The following is an 8,560-nucleotide window of genomic DNA, read 5'->3' on the forward strand; positions in this document are numbered from 1 at the left end:
CACAAATTGGCGTCCTTGCCTCCTTGGCAAAAACAGACAAGAAATTTGTTAACATTTTTCTTTTTTCAAAATAAAGTAAAAAATATTAAATTTAGCATTTTAAATTGCTTGGAAGTAATGCTTTCAACTCTGAAAGCTATTAAGAAAACATTTTTATTTAAAAAAATTATTAACGAATAATTAAAACCAAGAATTATTTCCAAGTCTACTGGGTATTATTCGACAGCTGTATGGTCAGCCAAAAATTAAATTAATTAAATTAATATAAAATAAATGTTTGTTGTTGTAGTTCACTACTTTTCGGAAAAAAACCTCTTATATAAATATTTTTGTATATTAAAAAATAGTGTTTTAAGAAGAAGTTATTTATAATGTGTACTTATGATCCTGGTATTCCAGGAACATATGAGAAAGTACCAGGACTCAAACAATGCAACATAAAATGTGTATTATTCGTCAAAACGTATTGAACGATCTTTAAAGTAGACCCCCTGCCGGAATAATATATTTACGTAGGCAACCTCAAGCCCAGTGGCGGAGCTAGACCAACTTTACACGTCGGCGACATCAGAATTGCGAGGCCCCCTTTATAACCCAGTTATAAAAGTAAATAAGTCACATTCATTAATATGACAAACCATGATTGAAAGTTTTATTGCTAATCAAATGAAAATAAACAAAAATTAAAATAAATGAGTTTTCCTACTTTTAGCCTCACTCAATTTTCTTTTAAATTATATCATAATTTGCGCCAGCTGTTATTTTTTCTTCAGTTTATAGAATTTCCAATGGAGATAGTCTTGCTTGGATGATCATACTTTTCTAGTACGTCTTAATCAATTTTAACTTTGCTTCTTTCTTTTCGTCAAAGCTATACTAACTGGAACTGTGAACATGAATCTGATTACTATATAAACATTCGGGAATACTTCGAATATGGTTAATGCCATTATCAAACCAAATTGTTCAAAATATTTATTAAGTGCTTAGAAACAGTTGGTAAGTTTTTACGAGGCCCCTGCAGTCGCGAGGCCGTCGGCGGTCGCCGACATCGCTGACGCCTAGCGACGCCACTGCTCAAGCCAAATGAGCTGTTTTCAACAACAAGAGATGTAGTTAGGCGCATGGAAACCACTCTAGTTTTAACTTAATAACGACATCCGAGAGTCGTTTCGTGATCTACTTCGGCTAATCCTTCACTTCAGTGGAGCCACTTGCTAGACGGTGTGCTGCCTCAATGTTCCACAATGTATAAACTCCAACAAATAACCCGACGAATAATTCTCTTTTATGTCACCTAACATATTGACTGAAAACGGGTGCCTTGAAATGATAATCAAAGTTTAGCAAACGAAAAACGTTGGCCGGACCTTTTTAAGGTGTGGCTGTTTAACTTGTCGAGAAACTTGTTCACAGTAATTTCATTGTGAAAAGGTGCGTTATCATAGTACAAAATTCATGAGTTTCTATCAACAAATGGTTTAAAATGATACGAATTGATTTGTGAAACAGAATCAATTTTAATGACTGATTCTCGCAGACATACTCACTTACTTTAATGGCTATAACAACACGTTACCGGGTTTAAAACTAGCGCAATGAGTCTCTTCAGGTGTCTCTGCTGTCTATGTGTCTTGTATATTAAGTGCGATTAATATTCCCTTAATTTAATGCCTTCACCGGAAGCATGGTCTACCTCTGCGTCTTCTATCTCGAGCTGTCGCTAAAATAGCTTTGTCGTTAAAGCATTGTCATCCATGACCAAGTTAGTGAAGATGCTTAATGTTAATTCGTTGATTTATATCGAATTATAATCGTATGAATCATATGTGAATTATATGTACGCAATAAAGTTCGTACAGCTCGTGGTTCATATTGATACGGTAGTCATTGCAAGCTCTTAGAGAATCAAAGATCTTACGAAGACCTCCTAGAGCTGCTTCATCATTCTGTGATAGCTTCTATGTTTCTACACTATGATTCTCGGAACATAGATAGTATAAATGGACTATAGCTCTCTGTAAGACTGAAACGATGATTTTTGATGGCCGATCAAAGCGACGGAAATTTTCCACCATATGTGGATTGCTTTCAAATGCACTTACCACTCATACGCACGTGTTACTAATAAAGATGAATAACTTTATCAAAAAAATACCTTGTTAGCATTAATAATTCCATTTAAAATCATTAACATATAAAAATCTGAAAATACACATGAGATGAACTGACAAAATATATTTTATATTTCTTTACAATGATTTTATTGGTGTACCATGCACCAAAAATTTTTCTTTACTCGCTGATAGATTAGATAAATCTTCTTGAATCTTCTTCCACTTTACAATTTCTGAGAAAATGAAAAAGCATGACATCTAATAGCAGTTGAAATTGTTGATATGGAACTATTCTATCATGCAAATATGAATTTGGACATAAGAATTGTTATTTTTTTATTTTTCAAAATATTGCATATTAGGAATTAGCACTATTTCCTAGATCCATTTAAGCAAAACATCCGCTTTTAATATCTCAGAACATGACATGCAATTGCAGATGGGCCTGTCGAATAAATTTGCATTCGAATGTCATATTTCCGTTTTATTATTTATCAGATGTTAGACCATATCTCCATATCCTAGATTTATTCAAGCGAAATATTCGAAATTGTATCAAATTACGTAAAATATCTTAAATAAATTTTTTACGCAAGGAAAAGATATATATCGCCCCACTTATTCTGTGCTTTCTCTTCAAAATGGTTATATATTTGATTAGTAGAATGTGTGTGTATGTATGAAAAACATACTTTTCTTGAAAGAAATTGAAGAAATATATAAAATAGAAGTAGTAATTAACGCTATTGTTAAACTATTTTTGGCATCTATTACTGTAGTGGATTTAAGTGAAATTGTAATTAAATTTAGAACTTTACGGAAAATTTTCAGGAAGAAAAAAACTAGGATAGGATACTCTAAATTACTGTGTCTTTCCAAACCGTCCATTGTCTTATATAGTTTGCAATGCAGTGTATTCCGTGATGGTAGGTTGAAGTGGCGGCCTTGTATCCCAAAAAGCCCCCTTGAGTTCAAATGATGGCCCATTGTGGTAGTATTCCGTGATGACTATTCGTAGTATTTACAATTTAAAGTAATAAGATCAATAACTGAGTAATCTAGAAACAATGAAACTTATCGAAACCATCACCGTATTTCTTAATCTAAACGTATTCCTTACTGATTATACCTATAGATACACATAGGAAATTCAAGAAAGCATTTAAACTTGATTATGGTAGGTTATTTTAACAGAATTTGTATTAAATAGAATTTGTATGGTGTCTTCGACTTATATGATTATAAGTACAATATCATATGACTAAAGTATCTATCTATCTAATTTATAATTCTCTGTGCAACAACTTCTCTGTTTAAGATAATAGTACTCTTTTAAAGAAGTCTTTATCTAAATACAATCTTAATTGTGTTTGCTGTCTTCAAGTAATTCCTCATACAATCGCATTATTAAGTATGGATTTTTTTTTGCTGCATTTAAAAGGCCACTCAGCTGAAGTGGTTGTGTATATCAATTGCCGAAAATCATCTCATTTTCATATGGTAAAAATGCCAACAACAAATACAAGAGGAGTAAAAATAAAAAAGATAATAATTGCAATATATAATTTTTGGTTATGTTCAGTTTGAAGGAAATTGTATATTTTTTCATGAATCAAATATTTGGAAGTACTCACCCGCTGTGATTTTACATTAAGACTGAAAAGTTTTCGGAAATTCTCATTTAAAATTCGCGCGCTGTATATTTTTCGATATTTTAAGTTTATGTAGTTTGGCAGCACTGTCCTTAATTACTATGCCAAAAATGAGCTCGATCTGTCAGACAGTTCGTTTACGGCAGCTGTTGAAACCAGTTCACCTCAGTAGTGCGTTGCGAAATGTCTTCGACGGTCGTACGACCGTCCTGGAAGGCTTTGTACCACTCATAAACTTGAGTTTTCGATAAAACTGATTCCCCATAAGCCTTTTGTAGCATTCGCAACGATTCTGCACACGAAATTTCGTTCGAAACACAAAATTTGATGCAAACTCTTTGTTCAATATTTTTTTCCATTGTTTTTTTCGCAACGCCCTACTGAGGTGAACTGGTTTCAACAGCTGCCGTAAACGAACTGTCTGACAGATCGCGCTCATTTTTGGCATAGTAATTAAGGACAGTGCTGCCAAACTACATAAACTTAAAATATCGAAAAATATACAGCGCGCGAATTTTAAATGAGAATTTCCGAAAACTTTTCGGTCTTAATGTATGAGCCACAATTGCAAAATTTCTATAAGTCAGCAAAAAAAAATGTACTTTCCCTTACCCTACATTCCCATTGAAGGCATTGCAACAACCCTTGTCAAGTCTGCATTTTGTTAGAATTTGTTTTCGTAAAGATACATCTTAGCAATAATAACAACAACAACAACACTAAGAAGAATAACAAGTTTCGGATATATTATTGCAATTCCTGCTGTGGATACAACATTACAAAACGAAAAAAAAAGTATTAAAATCAGAAAAAAAAATTGTACAGGCAAAAGTCGCGCGAAACGCACAAATTATCGCAGCTCCACACACCGTTGGCGGCTCTAGACAAACGTTGGGGACGAGTTTCACAATAATTCATTGCAATTTTGTGGTTGAGAAGATTTTCAGAATAACCGCAGGGATTCGTTTGCGTATGCAGACATTCAGACTTTCGAACCCGCGCCGGGCGCTGACTGACAAAACTTACGAGGCTCAGCATATCACGACATCGCACGCTTTGGCGATTGTTGTAATGAAGTTAATACGCTTCGACGACAACATCGATTTAAAGAAGTTTCCGTTTCTTCGTACGTGCGGGGTACGTGTAGATGTTGGATGGATAGCCTTCTCCTGCTTAACAAAGTGCTACGTAGTTAACGCTATTGTACTAACAAAAGGAATTGATTATCGTATTATGTCGCCTCAGCAAGGACGATTACGTATCAGTACTGCACCCGACCCCCGACTGTGGCGATTACTGTTTTAATATAATAAAAATTTGTACTTTTTTGCACATCAGTCCCATTCAGGAAAATAAGACCACGAGCAAGTGCTACAAAGTGGGTGGTGGATTTGTTGGTTTGGGTGTGAAAATTTTATTAACGAGTATGTTATTATTTACTAAATAATTTTTGCACAAAAATGTTTTTAAAATAATAATAAAAAAGAAAATAATAATATAAAGGTTATAACTAAATCTATTTCTGTAATTGATTTGATGAAAACTATTTAGGAATCGAAGTTGAATTTTGATTAAACTAACTCTGTGAAAATAATTGGATCTTGATATGAATTTGATTATATCACAACTAACAATTTAATGGTAGTTAATAAAGGTAACGAACCCACTTTTGTAAATGCGATAAGGGAAGAGGTATTAGATCTCACTTTAGCAAGCGCATTTATATCTAATAACATTTCAAATTGGAGGGTGTTGGAGGAGAACTCCTTATCAGATCACAGATATATACGCTTTGATTTGGAAGGGGAAGTTGAAGACACTTTCGAAATAAGAAATGTTAGGAAGACCAACTGGTCTCTATATAACTTCTATTTAGATCAAAACATTAGTTGTCTTGGGAATAGGATTACTAATTGTCAGGAACTAAATTTTGAGGTTAACAAACTAGAAAATATTATTACAGGGGCTTTTGAAAATAGCTGCGAACTTATCAAAAAGAAACGTTCTAGGAACGTCCCATGGTGGAATAGGGAACTAGATACTTTACGCAAAAAAGCCCGCCAGCTCCTTAATAGAGCCAAGTCCAATGGGGACTGGGCATCTTACAAGTGTGCCTTAACGGCTTACAATAGGGAATTGAGGAAATCAAAGAGAGAATCATGGAGGAGGCACTGCGAGGAGATTGAAACACTTCCTGCGGCTGCGAGACTCCAGAAATCTCTAAATAAAGACCACTCAAATAGCCTCTCTACATTAAAGAAGGCTGACGGAAGCTTTACGGTAAGTCTGGAAGAAACGGGACAGCTTCTGCTGGACACTCATTTTCCAGGCTGCGCCATGTATACTGAGACTACGGAAACCATCGAGGATACTCGTTTCTTATTGGTTACACGAAGAGATCTTTCACTGGCCCGTAAAATCTTTACAGTCAATTAAACTAAATGGGCCATTTCCACTTTCAGCCCGTTTAAATCACCTGGTATCGATAATATACAACCGTGCCTTCTTCAGAAAGGCGTTGATATATTAGCACCGATATTAACAAACTTATTTAGGATAAGTCTAGAATTAGGCGTAATACCTAAACATTGGACGAAGGCTAGAGTAGCTTTCATACCGAAAGCAGGCAAAAAGGCGGACCACACGCCAAAAGCTTTTCGGCCCATTAGCCTTACTTCTTTCCTGCTTAAAGCAATGGAGAAGATTCTAGATCAATACATCAGGGAAGTCTATATTAAAGCTTCACCTCTACATATTGAACAGTATGCTTATCAGTCGGGCAAATCGACCGACACCGCTATACATAGTCTGACGAGTAAAATCGAAAAGGCTTTAGACGGTAAGGAAATAGCTCTCTGCACATCGGTTGACATTACAGGAGCTTTTGATAATGCAACATTCAGATCAATTGAGGCAGGAATGGTCAGGAAAGGAATACATAGACTGATCATAACGTGGATTCTCAATATGCTGAAAAATAGGACGATAATCTTTGAAATGGGGACGAAGAGATTAACTGTCAAGTCAACCAAAGGATGTCCTCAAGGAGGCGTTCTTTCGCCACTCCTATGGTTATTGGTCATTGACGAACTCCTACAGTCTCTTGGTGACCTCGGATATGAAGTTCAGGGCTTTGCAGATGATCTAGTCATCATGGTTAGAGGCAAATTTGACTCCACCATATCCGATCGTATGCAACTAGCTCTTGATATCACTCAAAATTGGTGTCAGGAGAAAGGACTCTCGATTAATCCGAATAAAACAAATGTAGTACCCTTCACCAGAAGAAGGAAGATGAGTCTAGGGACCTTAAAGTTAGGGGACACTGACTTAATACTATCTGAGGAAATGAAATATCTAGGAGTAATTCTAGATAAAACTCTTACTTGGAAAAACCATTTATCATATATAACTGGCAAAGCTCTAAGAGCAACTTATGCGTGCCAAAGACTGTATGGTAAAACATGGGGTCTGCGACCAAAAATGATGGCTTGGTCGTAAAAGACCGTAATAGTACCGATGATCACCTATGCTTCTTTGGCATGGTGGCCAAAGGTAAATCAGACGAAGGCTAAGATGACTCTCAATAAGATTCATCGAACAACCTGTCTAAGCGTAACGGGAGCAATGAGAACGTGCCCCACAGAAGCCCTAGCAATGCTTACTGGACTCACCCCATTACACATTACAGTTAAAAGGACTGCGACCAGTGCTGCACTAAGGCTTCCTTATCTAGGTAATCTTAAAGAGGGCAATCTGACAGGACACGCAAAGATTCTAGATGAAATCTGGAATTCTCCGTGCCTTAAGGTCTTCGACAAGATGAATAGAAAATTAGCTTTCTCCAGGGAATTCGAAGTGGTCATTAGTGACCGATCAACTTGGAGAAATAATAAAATCAACTTAAAGCAGGGCTCTCAATTATGGTATACTGATGGGTCCAAAATGGATAATGGCAGTGCAGGAGCAGGAGTTATGGGACCAAACTTCCGTAAAGCAATCGCAATGGGAAAAACTGCTTCCATTTTTCAGGCAGAGGTCCATGCCTTAGAGCTTTGTGCAAGAGAATGCATACGTAGGGGCACCCGAGGTACCAACATATGCATTCTATCAGACAGCCAAGCAGCTCTAAAATCTTTAGCAAAATCCTTATTCCAATCAAAGCTGGTTTGGGAATGCTTTCAACTTCTCAACACCCTAGCATCGAGGAACTATGTTACTCTTATGTGGGTACCGGGACACGAGGGGCATGAGGCCAATGAAATAGCAGACATATTAGCAAAGAAGGGTGCATGTACTCCTTTCATTGGGCCAGAGCCCTTCTGCGGGGTAACAAATAGCTTCACAAACAACTTATTATGTGAACGGGAGAAATAGCATCTACTTGAACACTGGAGAGCCCAAACAGGCATGCGACAGTCAAAAAGATTCATTGATCCTGAACACATTAAAGTTGATGCTATCATCAACCTTAGCAGAAATGATATCAAAATCTACACTGAACTTCTTACAGGATACTGTAGACTTAATTACCACATGAAGATCATAGGTGCGGTAGAAAGTGATTCCTGTCGACTCTGTTATGAGGAGAAGGAAACATCAGAACATGTTCTATGCAACTGCCCAGCGGTGGCAAGACGTAGACTCGATTACCTTGGTAGCGGGATCCTGGTCCCAAATCAAATAGGTAAAATTAAGCCCACTGCAATTATAAGATTTATAAATAGTCTAAAATTGTCCTAGTTGGGCCTATAGGCGCACAATAGATCTTTTAGGTCGGGGTGCACAAAT

This window comes from Teleopsis dalmanni, chromosome 1 (genome assembly GCF_002237135.1).
Source record: "Teleopsis dalmanni isolate 2A chromosome 1, ASM223713v2, whole genome shotgun sequence".
Lineage (NCBI taxonomy): Eukaryota > Metazoa > Arthropoda > Insecta > Diptera > Diopsidae > Teleopsis > Teleopsis dalmanni.